Raw genomic sequence first — 16,657 nt, forward strand, 5'->3', positions numbered from 1 at the left:
ACTTCTATGCCTTTTTAATATGAAGAATTATCATTATCTAACACGTGCTTTTATTATAGACAAAAACTGATAAATAAAAATTATTGTAGTTAATATGACTTTGTACAAGAAAATAATCGAAAACACAGTTTTATTAAATTGCAAATTATGTGTATCGATTCACTTCTCCTTAAAGTATATATAATATACATGTGTATTGGTTGGCAATCATATTTATTTTGTGCTGATTCGTTCTTGGTTTACATAGATACACTTGTAAGCAACACAATCAAGAAAACGTAACGGTTTCTGCGATTACTTCGTGTAGAACAGGTCAATGTGTTATCCCCCCGTTTATATACTACCAATTCTATAAATTCTGACCTCTTTATAGCGTGCGTTTACCCATGAAAGCTGATTCAATACCTGTACTTGTTATGTGCAATCAGTATCAAGTTTGAATCCGATGCAAGATGCTCATTGGTCATTCAATATTACTTGTTTTGTTGCATTGTAAATTTACTGACCACGCTTTTGCCTAGACTGTCAAGTGGACGTAAGTCCACCCTCGAGGTCTACCTATAATCAAACCTGGTTAGTTGTTAAACCGTTTTTTATTTAACATTTGGTATAATTAAATGTGTGTGAATTAGTATAATTATTGTGATATTCATTTCATTTATATTTTGTAGTATCGCTTGTTTTGTTCTGTTTGTAAAGTATTGTTAACCAGGTTTTCCGAAGGAAAAAACTGGTTATTAGATTGGCGAATGCGGGCGGGCTGGCTGGCTGGCTGGCGGGCTGGCTGGCTGGCGGGCTGGCGGGCTGGCGGGCTGGCGGAATAAGCTTGTCCGGGCCATAACTATGTCGTTCATTGTCAGATTTTAAAATCATTTGGCACATTTGTTCACCATCATTGGACGGTGTGTCGCGCGAAATAATTACGTCGATATCTCCAAGGTCAAGGTCACACTTTGAGTTCAAAGGTCAAAAATGGCCATAAATGAGCTTGTCCGAGCCATAACTATGTCGTTCATCGTCAGATTTTAAAATCATTTGGCACATTTGTTCACCATCATTGGACGGTGTGTCGCGCGAAATAATTACGTCGATATCTCCAAGGTCAAGGTCACACTTTGAGTTCAAAGGTCAAAAATGGCCATAAATGAGCTTGTCCTGGCCATAACTATGTCATTCATTGTGAGATTTTAAAATCATTTGGCACATTTGTTCACCATCATGGGACGGTGTGTCCCACGAAAGAATCACGTCAATATCTCCAATGTCAAGGTCGCCACGACTAAAAATAGATTTAAAAAAAAAAAATTACAAAGGGGGTTAATTTTTTTTGGTCATTTCAAAAGTTCAGTTTGAGTTTTCTCCCTTTATCCGATTTTTTTTCACAATGAAAACCTGGTTTTGTGACAATTTTGTCCCTTGTTATTGTTTTGTTTAGTTTTTTCCGTTATGACTATATTCTCTACGTCTACGTCTCCAATAAAATGGAAATAATTATCCATGGACTTGGTTTACCATCTTCCCAACTTCAACACCCACTACATTCATGCTTTATTTGATTTAAGTTAATCATATTTGAATGATGTTTCCCTATGAAGATTGTCAAACAATTTATAGAAAATTCATTACTAATATTCATATCTTTGTTTGAGATTGCGATAAACAAAATATTTAGATTAAAATCGCATATTCTCACTTTAAAATCAACTTCCGATAAACAGACAATAAGCACGTGTTTGCATGTATCTATGTTACAATTGCAATAACAACATCCGCTTGGTGTTGAAATCGTTCACACACTGTGGTTTCATGCATGACGAATATGTAATCCGGGTCACAATAACTGTGTTTCGTTGAAGGCACGAAATAAGGTGACACGTTTTATTTTAATATGGCTTAGTTAATATATGTATTAACTCTGACATTTGTCTGAATGTGTGTTATTGATTGCAGATGAATAACACATAATTAGTTCTACACAAAAGTCCATCTGCCAATATTCAAGTTATTTGGAAATAAATTGGATTTAATGTTGCAAAGAATACCTCCTTTGCTGGTTCACGTCCACTCGCAATACATCTACTAAACAAAACTCACGCTAAAATGTTTGTTTTCAATTACCTCATGTTACGCGTCAACAGCTGGTAACTGGCGCTGTGTGCGGTAGAAACCGTTAGCAATGCGGCGTCATTCGGTTCACGAAACAAAACGGTATGCTTAATTAAAAAAAGCTATTGAAACCGTCAGTAAAGCATGAGATTAACTTACAAATCACCTTACGTATGTACAATAATACTATACTTGCAATGCAATAACTGTATTTCGACAGATGGCTTATTTGATATCCATTTCTTACTTTGTACATATCACATTTGCCACCTCATGCCCATTTGACGTCTATAAGAACCTATTTGACCTTGTTTTACTGAGATGAAAAAAGCATTTTGGGTCAAATAAGCGCACCGTTTTGATATACGGCTTTTCGGACATGGTTATGTCCGTATGTCCGTTCATGCAAAAGGCCGTGAACTTTTTTCTTCACGATTTCTCTTGAATAACTAAAAACAGCCATTAACGAAAATCCACATAATTAATTAAATAGTCCTCTATGATTCCGGTTAGTTGATTTCTCTGGTAAAGTGGCCCACATAAGGGTTTTACAGAAACATCCTCTATATTGAATCCGTATAATCCCGAGGTTTAAAAATACTTTTGTAACATCGTATGTTGGTTCTCTAAAATTTGTGCCATATATTTGTAGAGTTTCTACTTCAAAATATTCGCTTGTGAAACCGAAGGCGCACATTATTGGTATTTTTTATGCAATACTGTATGTAGAAGTTAACACAATTTTGTTTTTTAAATTATATTATTTGGGTCAAAACTACATTTTTGTATCCTCATTCCAGGAGCACAGACTTCCGTCTGGTAAATCTTGAAATTTCTTCTTGTCTGATATCCATTACCACAATACGTTCACTTTTGGTTTGTATAATATTCTAGAAGACAACACATAGGGTGTAAACTGTCTTTGCCTGAGGGGTTACCAATTCTACATATACTTGGGAAGACCTTAATAAAGTCTTCTTTTTCTTATCCCGATGAGAGCATGGTTTCGTATTCGCAGCGTATTGTCATCAGTGGTTTTCTAAACAGTTTTTCAATTTGCATGTATTTTCCTGTGGTTAAAAGCGGCCTCTTTCATGCGGTCAACACTCTTAAAAATACTTATTTTATTATGCCCCTGAGGTCAAAAGTTGCATTACCCCAGGGGTCACCAGTTACACTCTGACTTATATTGTGGGGACAGTGGTCTAGTGGTAAGATGCTGGGCTAGGGATCGAAAGGTCCCTGGTTCGAATCCCGCCCAGGCACTGGATTTTTCTGAGCAAAAAATTAATCCCACGCTTGCTCCTCTCCACCCAGGTGTATAAATGGGTACCTGTGAGGGAAATAAGTCAATGTGCCGTGGCTGCCTGGTGCGCCACGACTTAAATCCCAGTGATCGGGGGGTTGATTGTGAAGACGGCTGAAGATGTATATCGAAGCAGACTATAAACCGCACCTTTAACCTTTATATTGGGAAAACCTTTAGAAATACTCTTGACCCATGGCTTCATATTTTATATGTAGCATCATGAAGAGGACTTCTACTGTCTTAATACAATGGTATTCCACTGGGGTCAAGGTTGACCACGATGGCAAGGTTGCAACTTTAATATAAAAACGAGACTTTCCACAGGATACATCGTTGTTTTATCTTCACAGTTGCTAAAAGCTGGAAAACAAAATTACAACTTAAATTCAGTTTAATCCTATTCAAACCGTTACCTTTTTTGAAGATGATTGAATTTGAAGTCGTTATTTTCATTTCGTAAAGTAAGTGCCTTTTTAAATGCATCAAAATTCAATCAAACAATAAATAAATCCATCCATCAATTGATCCATCAATCTCTCACTCACTCAATCGATCGATTCATCTATTACTCAATTAATCAATTAATGGCATTTAAGAGTAACGATTAAACCCCTTAATTTGTTGTGTGTCTGTAGGGCAATGGTGGACTTAAGAAAGTCTGACAAACGTACGTGTATAAACTTTATCGATATTCTTGTACACAAAAAATGCTTTCGGCATTTTACTGACTCGAAGAGGTGATTTCGACAAAAATAGCGAGTGGCTTAATAAAAAATACATGGTTTTGAGTTCAGTATTTCCATTTTTTATCGTTCCCCACATTATACTATTTACATATTACAAAATTGTCGTTTTTTATTAATTTCATGTTTAGGCATGCGTTGCAACCTGCTTATTGCTTATCGCTTACATGTTTTTTTTATATTCTGAAGTAAATGCTTGGATAAAGTGTATAACGGTCAATTAAACGTTTCATGTACACACTATGAAAAAACGAATTCTTTGAATCAACATGCCACTCTATAATATGTTCTTGTAATTACGAACATGAATATACAATTGTCAATTAACGGCACGTGCAAGCTAAATATTACCATGAGATAAGTAGAGGCACACAGAAAAACAGACGTTTCATTATTTTTGAGACGAATAGAAAAATGCAAATACTATGTGTCATTACCCACCATCTATTGGTTATATGTTAGCATGCAGATATCGTGAAGTAATATGCAATTGTAGCAACATGCATGGACTGGTGGACATTCCCTTGCATAATATCACTATTCAGCAACATGCAATGAGTGGGATATTCCCTTCCATGCACTCAAAAATAAACCAAAATTTTAGATAAAATATCAAGTTGACTGTAATGGAATGGCGCCTGTCATATTAAACATTGTTAACTCTGATACTGTCCCTTCTTTTTCGGAACGCCTAATCGGTATTTTGAAAACGAAAATAAAATGACTTAAAGTAAATATTCACATGTAATAACACTGATGATGTTCATTTCTGATCCGCTAAGTACATACGTTTCACGTAAAAACTTAGTTCCTTTTCTGTTCTTTGTGAAATCTATCCCATCTAAACTGTTTAAATACGAGATACTGGTGGACGGGTATATTTTTTGTACAAGTTGTGATGTTCATTATTATTTTATTTCCTGTAATATCATTCGGATGATCTTATTTTCATATGTTGCAAATACTGTTTTTTTATTGTTCGCGTTAAAACTGCTGGCTATAATGCAATACAAAAAATATTTACTTTAAACTTCATTTTCCCCAAATTCTCCATTCTTTATTTCTCCAAATGATGTATATATCATTCTAATTAGTACTTGTGCGTAATGGCTTATATTTCCCTCCTTGTAGAAATGAGTCCTGTGCCTGACGCCCACCAGCAATTAACAAATATTCTTATCTTTTAATGAATTAACGTCATTTTTAAGTGATCAATACCTTATTAAACGAAATGGTCATGAACCGTTACGTTTTTCGTTAGTATTTTGAAAACCTGATCGGAACGATAATCCACAGTACACTATTTCATTAAAAAAACGAATATGGACCGCTTCCGTTCAGGTATTATTTGATGCCTACCGCGTTTTAACAATATTGTCCGAAGTATTGGTATATTTTGCAGAAACTCAATCAATAAAACGGATGAAGCATTTTTTGACATTAAACAGATCAATGACTATTCCGTTGTTTTCTAAGTTTTTGTTCAATCAAAACCCTTTTGTCTCAAACATACTTTTTTAAATTGCAGATTGGTTGAACGGCGATTGTAACTCTATGTTAGATAAATATTTCCGAGCAATTAGCATATTCTATTGCGATCAAGGTAATACGAATTGTGTACTGTTAATGAAACGTACTGTAAATTCTACTATAAAAATCGTAAGAAAGTATTAGCATATCAGTTAAAGGGAGAAAATGAAAGAAATTAAACGTTTGAAAAGATGCAAACCATAAGCATTATGGAAATATTCACAAAAACATCAACCTCAACCAAATCATGCTAGTATTTTTATTAAAACGTTTAAATAATACGCTGCCAAAATAGTAATGATTTATCTTACTGTTGTAATGACGAAGCAGAATAATTGCGCAAGTCGGATTTCATTTAGGGCGTTCCATAGTAGAACCAATTTGTTTACACATACTTTGGACCAGAAATACCTCAATAAAAATAGGAGGCTGTAAGTAATATACATGGACATGATGAATTGTTTTGCTTCTATTTATAGAAATGAATTGATTAAAAGTGTTAAAAACAAACTGGTATTGATGAAAAACTAATAAGAATTATTAACGACATGTACCAAAATTATGTGTTTATGTATGCCCTTTTATTCTGAATAATTAAATTTCGCTTTTGGCTTCAAACAAGGGAAGGTGATATCACTTCGTATGTTTTTATTGTTTGTTGAATATTTAGAGCTTTATTTGCATTGTAACATTGCTGCAGGCTAAAGTATTGATGATTTAAATGTGATTTTGTTATAGTTCGCTGAAGATATTGTAGGTTAACCCCTGAACAAATTCGGCGGCATTTATATATTCTGTTTCATAAATGTTGTGCATGTGGTCTAACAGTAATTTTTTTTTTTTTTAGAATTGTTTTCTGAAAACGTAAGGCAGTATTGGCAAATTAATAATGGATAAATAATATTTAAAAAAAACAACAAGCGATGTAGTTCATGGTTTGAAATAATTTGGTACTTTTTAATTACATTTGAAACTTGTGTACAAGCATTTAACATCTAAATGATAAGGCATAAATGTCAATAAATGTTCTATTTGTAAATTCGATTACGTTATTATTTCATGAAAAATATTTGTCCAACAATTTGATTCATGTGTGCAAAGTTTCGGATTAAAACATTTCAGCGGAACAAGAAAGAATCGACTTAAACGTTTCAAACGATTTTAACCCATTTATGCCCAATGGACTCTCCCATCCTTCTAAATTGGATCAATTTATTTTCAAAATTAGGGGTGTCAAGTATATTTATTTCTATATTTAGAATATTTCATAAAGAAATTCATTTAAGCAAACTGCGCAGACCCAGATGAGACGCCGCATTATGCGGCGTCTTATCTGGGTCTACGCTGTTTGCAATGTCCTTTTTTCAGGACGCTAGGCATGAATGGGTTAAGAGTAAAGAGCAAAACGTGTTCTTCTTCAGTCAATGGTAAACTTGGCAGACATGCACTCTATATCCAAAGGTTCATTCGCATGAACAATTTTGGTTTGAAATTAAAGACAGTAATTTTATTGTACTAAAGGTTGTTTATACCGATGTGAAGGGAACTTTCGTAACGAATTTGAAACATCTCCTAAATGATCGAGAGTTTAAATACGTTTTACAAATAGCCACAATAAGAACACAAATGCATGTTTCCCTGAATTTAAATGCAGCGCCATAGATTGTTTAAAAAAAGAGATTGGTTTCAAACAAATGACGGTTCAGTTTTGATTATGTGCAAGGCATTTAAAATCTATATTGAATATAAAAATATGTAGATATAGCTAGGGAACAACGATATTTATTTAGTGTAATGTGTCATTAACACCGTTTTAATTTTAATTAACCATTCGTAGAGTGTTTTTAAAAAAACGCCAAGTACTCTAAATTATATTAAGCAACCAACAGTATACAGATTTCTAAGTCGTATAAGAACACGTTAAAAAGACGAACTTATTAAGTAATCTGTCTTTCTGAAAAAATCGTTTGATCGGGAAGTCAAAATTAAATGTACGTTCACGACCCGCTGAATTTTAATGTTTCGCGGGTTTAATTGTCTGTTTGTTTATTGGTTTGTTTATGATCCTAGTAACTGTGTCCTTCTATGCAATACAACATTGTACAATTTTCAATGAACACATTTATTGTACCAGTACTTGCAATAACGCAGATGCGAAATATAATTATTTAATAGTGTTTTTTTTCAGATTAAGCTCTTAATGTGATTGTTTTCACAGACTTTAATGGATGTTGTTTCACCGTTCACGAATCAAAATTAATTCATTTAAATGAACATAACATTATTTCTATACCATATTTGCGGAAAAAGTACTGTCATTGTCGTGTATAAAATACTCTCTGAATGCAAATCTTACACAGAGCATTGGCATTTCACAGAACTGGTTTCGCAACAATATAGAGAATAATAGGTTAGTGTTGATTATTGATCAGGTTTATCATGCGAGGCTTAGAAAACAAAAAGCACGAGCCTTGGCGAGTGCTTTTTCGTTTTCGTGCCGAGCATGATAAACCTGATCTATAATCAACACTGACCTATTATTCTATTTATCCCACTTTTTATTCAGTTAACTTTTTTTATTTAAACAAAGTAAGTTTTCACGAGTGTTTGTCGTACTTTGATAATGACTGTAGTGTAACCAAGGTCAGTGTATTACTTCGCCTTCCAAAAATAACCGATGATCAAATAATCATTTTTTTAAATCAGAATATCGTTCTGTAACAAAGTGTCTAGCGTTATTAATTACAATTTTAATCATATTGAATTGCAAATCTTTAAGTTTTATGATATCAATATGACATTAAGTTGTTATATACAAGGAACTACATTTGTTTACAACGTAGCCTAACACCACACACAATTCACTTTCGATATCAAACTATCGAGTCGATCACGAGGTGCACAATATTTGCTTCTTTGTTATAATATGTGGTTATTTCGTGACGAAATAACAAAGATCACTTGGATTTAAGCTAATTATATACATTAACATTTTGAATGTTGAAAGTGGCACCAAAGAATTGTGAGGCAAAGTTGTTCGAACGCTGGTGAACCGTGAAGTGACTGGGTGGGGCGAACATCAAGATCAACTTGTTCGACGGTAGACAGTGGTTGTCTAGGCTGCATTTCGGTGCGTGAAGGTGAACAAGAGGAATCTGTTGGATTGTTACATTTACTGGACTGAGCAAGAATGAACACTTTTGCAGCTGTTCAACAGATATGTTGGAATAATTGGTTAAGGACTGGACATTTTTGTGCCCTGTTATTGCCATGGTTTCAGTGGGTGGATATTTGTATTTCGAAATTTTTGGACCAGGAATTTGCGAACTGAGTGGTTCGTTATTCTCTTGTGCTTGAGAAAGCCGGAGTCTTTTGCCATGGCCTTCAGCATCTGACCTAACTTGTTGACACCCAATTGTTGACGCAAGAATCACCGGGATGCAGTGTCATTTGTGCGTATTGACAGGTAGATAAGATGCTTTGAAGAAAACTCAGATGGATGCATATCCGAGTACAGCTTGTAAATTAACACAGGATTTCTTGAACCAGACGATTGTTTTCTACTGTCAAAGGGGAGCAACTCGCACTGACTTCTTCAAAGGGGATCAACAACAACAGAACCTATTTGCATAGTGTTAAATTTACCTAATACTTGAGGTTTTAATAAAAATAAATGACAAAAAAACACGTTTTTTTGCTACTTTCCTTTGTTTAAGGTCATTAAGATTGACAAACATTTGAGATTGTTTTTATTATTGATGCACTTGTTTACGGACAGAAAGAAGGAAGAACAAAATGGTGGTCCTTCATCATTAGTAGAGCAGTAAACGCTTCACGGTGTTCCTTCTTTCTTCCGGCTATAGCAGTCGACCATAAACAGTGCCCCTCCCCTTACTCCGATCTAAGCAGTAAACTCTTAAAGAGAGTCCTATCTCGCTTCAGTCTCGTTCATGGTTTTGCAACCGAATCTACACGATGCTATTTCGTGGCCCTTGTTTTCTACGAGTATAGCCTCTGAACAAGCCGACAAGTCGTATGTGTTAATGTATTCATTTCTCGATCCGAATATTTTACAATCATTTATCGTATCAGAATTTTATGACAGGTTCTCCTTTTCCGAGACCTCTGAGACTTTGAAGGCAAATGCGGAGATTAAAATCATACGACGTAATAATATAGTATATTTTTTTACAACCAATTGTCGATTCGTTTCTCTGAACCTTTGGCATTTGTTCAGGTATTGATATGAAGAAGCCTGACAGTCAAAGAAGAACTTATATTTCAACATATACATATACACAATTGAAATAGACCTTTATGATCCTTGTTCAACAAACATGATATTATATCTACATAAATTTACAATTTGGTGACATAAGTGCTTAAATACATGTCATGATGTAATAATCATATCGGAGTATTTACAAAATTTGCTAATACATGTAGAGTATGTTCATATATGGTGTGTATATGTACATTACTTTATATTTATAAAGAATTTCATTCTTAAGAATTGCATCACACGCACATAAAGATCTAATATTACATATCATAGAGTGATTGAAAACATAATTACAATATATCACTACAATGCTGTAATAACTATGATATCTGCGTAAACTCAATAATCATAATGATGCACGCATGAAAACGATACAGTTACCGTTTATATACATATTTTGAAGCGTACACAAACTTAATTTCAATAAACGATATAAATATTAATGCATTGTATAATGTGTTTTTCTCACTTCGAAAGCTTTGTTTACATATACTGCTAGGTTTCGTAATATTTCATGATTATCATTTGTAATCAGCTCGACTGTTTTAAACATATTTGGTCTATGACAGTAATACTGCTTAAGATATTTTCCTCGTAAGCTATCATATAACTTACACTAAAACAGAAAATGAAATTCGTCCCCTAATTTATTACATTTGTTACATAGTCTTAGTTCCCTTGGCGTTCTATTCCATCTACCTGTTTCAATATTTAATTTATGTGATGACATTCGTAACTTTGTAAGAGCATTTCTATAGCATTTTACATTTACATGTTTAAGATATGGTTGAACTTCGAAATTACAGAAAGTGTTATAGAATATCGCTCTAGATGAATTTTCCAATCTACTCTGCCAGTCCTGTACAAACATGTCCTTAACACGTTGTTTAAATACACTAATAAACTGGCTATTATTTCCAACACTCTGTTGCAGCCATACATGATAAAAACCTAATCTACACAGCGTATCTTTAACAAGTGAAGCCCAGTTTTGCTTACGTGGGTAATAATCAATATCATTTAACATAGTATTGTAAATACAAGACACATATGTTCTATCACTACATCCAGTGATCTTCAACCAATATTTAACAATACAAACAAGCCTCTGGGAATGTAAATCCATTCGGCCAAGATCACCATAAATAAAATCGTTTTGAGTGCTACATTTAACACCTAATACAGACTTGCAAAACTTTGTATGCACACTTTCAATCGGAGTTGCTCGAGCAAACCCCCAGACCTCAGCACTATAAAACTGTATTGGTTTAACTATCTTTTCAAAGAGATCTAACGTATGTTCAACAGTAATATTTGCGTAACTATACAAATATCTTCTGAGTTTAAATATCGCTTTAAGAGCCTGGCCGGACAATGTCTTATGTGATTCAGCGAATGAACCTCCCGATGTCAATATTATACCTAGATAAGAATACTTATTAACTATTTCTAAATGGATTCCATCATAATAAAAGTTTAGATTATTTGGAAGTCTACCACCTTTTCTAAATATAAGAACTTTGGTTTTATCTCTATTAACAATTAATTTCCATCTGTTACAATATGTCGATAAAATATCTAGATTTGTTTGGAGTTCTTCCGCTGAATTTGCGAAAATCACAATGTCATCTGCATACATTAACAGACACATCTTAAGAGTACCAATATCAACACCTTCGGCTTTTTTAAGTAAAATTCATCTTATAGACCATTTAAATACATAGCAAAGATAAAAGACTTAGACACTCGCCTTGACGTACTCCTAAAAGGCTTTCAAACATCTCTCCAGTTTCACAATTTAGTTTAACACATGAGCGTACTTGCTTATACATAGATTTGATAATATTAAAAAGCTTACCCCTAATACCCAGTTTGCATAATTTGTACCAAATGTTTGGTCTTACCAAATAATCGAACGCTTTAGAAAAATCAACAAATACACAAAATAACTGTTTGTTTTGATTGATTATATGGTTGATTAAACCATTTAATACAAAGATATTGTCCCTAGTTCCCATTTTAGCCCTAAACCCAGCTTGCGCTTCTACATATATATAGTTTTTCTCTGCCCAATGTGTAAGTCTAGTGTTTATAAGTCTTGTTAACAATTTTCCAACAACACTTAGTAATGTTATTCCTCTAAAATTTGTAACATTTGAAACACTGCCTTTCTTATGGATAGGTACAATGTAGCCTTCAGTCCAACATGAAGGGAAATAATTAAATTCTAAAATCTTATTGAACAGTTTCACAATACTATCAACTAATACATTTTTACCATACACTAAAAAATCATTTAAAATACAATCGGGCCCTGCACTTCGCCCCCAACTTTAGTTCTGAAATACCTTTCAATACATCTGCATTTCCAACTCATTAAACATAATTTTTAATTCATTTTCGGCAATTCTATTTGTAAAATCAATTACATCTTCGTCTGCTTGAAAAAATATGCTATCAGGGTTGTTTATAGCTCTTAAATATTCAGAAAAGGTGTCTAAAGATATACCCTTCGGACCCTTAGGTGCATTACATTCCTTTAACATTCTCCAATATTCTTTGGCATTACTGAAACGTACACACAATAACTTTTGTGTTTTAATTTTATCTCGTTCATAGTTTAATGATCTAACACTCTTTTTAAATACGCTTCTGGCCTTGACCATTTCAATTCTATTAACATCGCTTGGTTTTTTTCTATAACTGTTTAGTTTTCTATAAAAATCGACTCTGCTGGCCTCACAAACATCATTACATACATATGAGGTTGTTGTAGAAGCACAACTTTCCTTAAGATTTTCATAATTACTTTGCGATTTAGAAGTTTTACCAAATAGTGGTTTACATGCATAATCTATACAAGATACAAAACTATCAATACAATTATCAACATCTTCACTTGAGCTAATACAATCAAGATTACTATTCAATTCCTGAAGTTTACATTTGAAACTAGCACTGGATATTGATTCCTGAAAAACATCTTTTTTATCTGCATTCCATCTATAATAAAAATGTGTATGGCAATTTATGTTTTCAGTTGTAACATTTGAATCACTATCGTCAGGATTTATCTGCCCCTGAATGGCAAACTCTATGATACAATGGTCAGAAACAATATTAGGCCCATGTATATAAAAGTTTACAAAAAGTGGTAACATTTCTTCACTGACTATATAATAGTCAACTACACTCGAACCTGCGCTGCCCACATATGTATACGCACCTGTACTATTACAGACTCTACCATTTGCAATACGTAGACCTGTTTGCTTGAGAAAATCAAGTAATAAATAGCCATTTGCATAAGTACGAATATCTTGAGTTTTTCTTGGTAAAATCTTGTCAACATTATAATCTTCAGGTAACAAGTCAAATATACTGACGTTATTGTTGTATATTGTATTATCCCATGCCATACCCTGTTTCCCATGTAATATATCCATTACATTATTGTTATCTTACACATGTGTAATATACTCTATAAGCGTTTTCATTGACTTAGTTTTCGTTAATTGACCAATCGCATTTTGTAATTCTGCTGAAATGACGTTGCAACGTCAAATGACGTCACGAAATGTAAACAACATTCGGGATTTATCATTATGCTTGCGAAAATATTTATTAAATTCGCTCATTTAAAGCGAGATTATACGATTTTTATATGTGTTGAATTGTAATATATTGATACAAATATGTTCTAATAACACACAATATGCAAGAAAAATGATACATTTAAGACGAATTTCATAAAATGCAGCAAATACAAATTAGCGCCCCGAACCGATTGTGACGAAGATAATTCGTACATATTTTCCTGCAATAACCGATGCATTCGTCTTTTTAGTAAGTGTTCGTGTGTCGTATGAATCGATATCGCTGCATGAATTTCAAATGAACCGTTAAACTAAATTTAGATTCACATCGTACATGCAATGCTGGCGAATTCGGCTGTACAGTCTTTTTCGATTTCAGAATTAAATATCTGGCTTATTTAGCATTTTTCGACACATGTTCTTCTTAACTTTTATTTTAGTTTATTTTGAAATATATGTATAATAAGTTTTTTTACACATTTTATATTAAGTAATAAATATTTGACAAGATCGTATATACCCGCTTTAAAGGCATTTGATAAAAAGATCTGACACTCGTTGTCATATCATACCGTATTTTATTAAACTCGTCCAGGAAATTCGTTAGTAAGCTCGCCAAAGGCTCGCTTCCTAACACAATTCCTGAACTCGTTAAATAAAATATGGTATGATATGACAACTCGTGCCAGATCCTATATTTATTATTCGGAAAGTTATAAATAGCATCGATTTGCAATTTATCTAAATAGTAAACTTTGATTCGATTAAAGTACTATTGGTTACGAAATATTTTACTATGTATTAAACCGGTGCACCCGATGCAAGCAACATATCTAAGTAGCCTTGCACACGCAATAGTTCAATGTACGAACGTTCATAAACGTTTTCCGTAATGATCCCTTTAAGGTTTGCCAACCTTTTTGTTTCTCTTTTTATTAACTATTGATAAAATACAGTGCACGGGAAAGCGGAGAAGTGATTCGAGTATTTGTCTAGTGCGATACGTGAAACTGTAAGGATTAAATTTACTGAACTTATTTAACCTTAAGGGTAACGACCTTAAGGATTTAAGTGGATAAACAAATTACTAATTTAACAATAAGACGAATTAACCGATTTATGGCTAGTGGACTCTCTCGTCCTTCTTTATTGGATCAATTTATTTTCAAAATTGGGGATGTCTAGTGTATTTATTTCTATATTTAGAATATTTCTTACAGAAATTCCTTTAAGCAAACAGCGCAGACCCTGATGTGACGCAGCATCATTCGGCGTCTCATCTTGGTCTACGCTGTTTGCCAATGCCTTTTTTCTAGACGCTAGGCATACATGGGTTAAAATAGCTACATGTATGCTCCGATAAATTCAGAAAAGTCTTGTTTTTTACATTTTAAAGTAATAATTTATTTTGGAAAGGGCTTAATGATAAAAACAACACAACACCGTATAGTTTACATTTTATTTAATAAATTCAGAAACGAAATAAAAACGATACGTAACATTAGATTTTTTGCCCCGCCACGATAGTAGACACGTCAAAACCAGACGGCAACATAAGATTTAATATAGGTTTTATTATTTATTTCCTAAATCTAGATACGTATAAAACGAATTATTACAAAAACATAATCACGCGCATGAATGTGCGAAGTCGACATAATTTAATCGTATTATTCGATAATACAAAAGCTATACCGACCTATCTGATATAATTGTAAAATGAGGAAAACAGCTTTGAATAGTGCATGGGCAGACGTATCCATGTTAATTTACAAAATTATATAATCCTGTTTCCATTTGTGACTATTAGTGTAGAATTACTTTTTACTTCAAAATTATATAAGTGTATCAAGGAAAATATAACTGCATTACATGTATGACAATAACATGCATCAAATTTATAACAATGGCATGCATCGCATTCATGACGATACTAGCAACGCTGTTTTTGAGAAATGTCTATGCTGACTATTCTTTGTACATTTAAAATATTTAATAAATTAGCAAACACGCAGTAATATTGCAATAAATAACAAGAAATGTAACACTTCTGTACAATCAACGTGAGTTATTGTACAACATATATTACTGACAATGGAGAATCGTTAACAAATAAAAAATGTTAAGCTATCGTCTGGTAAACAGGTAATACATTTATTTAAGTCTTAACTTCATTTTCTGAAACCGTTCACACATAAAATAAGGATCAACAACTGATGCAAATAGAAGTCACAATCCAGCTTTAAAAAATGTATAATTATGAAATTAAAAAGCCTTTATCAAGTTTTTTGTTGGCCCGGCACACCCCTGTCCAATTATTCTTCAGCTTCAGTTTCAATCAAACCACAAAGAAGACAACGTCTGTTTCTTTACGCGTACATCCTGAAGAGAGCAACGAAACTTCACGTCTAGCCTTTTGCGTCATCATTATGTCTTCATACCTTGGTTGTCACTTCCGATCTTGCTGTTGAAGTCGTCCAATATACTGATGATGTTTAATGTTGGCCTGTCTTGTATGATGGATGACTATCTGTTAAGGTACCGTTCTCCTCTTCTTTCCTCTTTTACGTCGAGATGTATCACTTGATTATATCTATGTTGGTCCACTTTTTCTTTGTTGCAATGAATCATGGCCCGTGCGCCTCCCACCTAATGAGTATTCTATTGTGGGCCCACTTGGTGTGCATCCTTCTGCTTATTGTGGCGAAATTTATCAGGAAGGATCAATATCTAGTTTAGCAAAGTCACTTAGTTTGTGTTATGACTTGAATTGAATAACGAAATAAAATATTTTTATATATTTAAGCCACCAAAACACTTATATATTAGTACATAGATACGGTCATTTTTTATTGATATGCTTTATGAAGTTGAATTTTAAATTGTATGAATGCATCAATAATCCATTCAAAGTCGATATTAAAGTGGGACTGCACGATTTTTCAAATATTTATGAATTTATATAAAATGTGTAAAATACTTATTATACATATATTTCAATATAAAATAAACTAAAAGTTAAGAAGAACGTGTGTCCAAAAATGCGCAATAAGCCATGGTTTTTTTCACAATCAGCTTATTGCAAATATGT

This window comes from Dreissena polymorpha, chromosome 5 (genome assembly GCF_020536995.1).
Source record: "Dreissena polymorpha isolate Duluth1 chromosome 5, UMN_Dpol_1.0, whole genome shotgun sequence".
NCBI lineage: Eukaryota > Metazoa > Mollusca > Bivalvia > Myida > Dreissenidae > Dreissena > Dreissena polymorpha.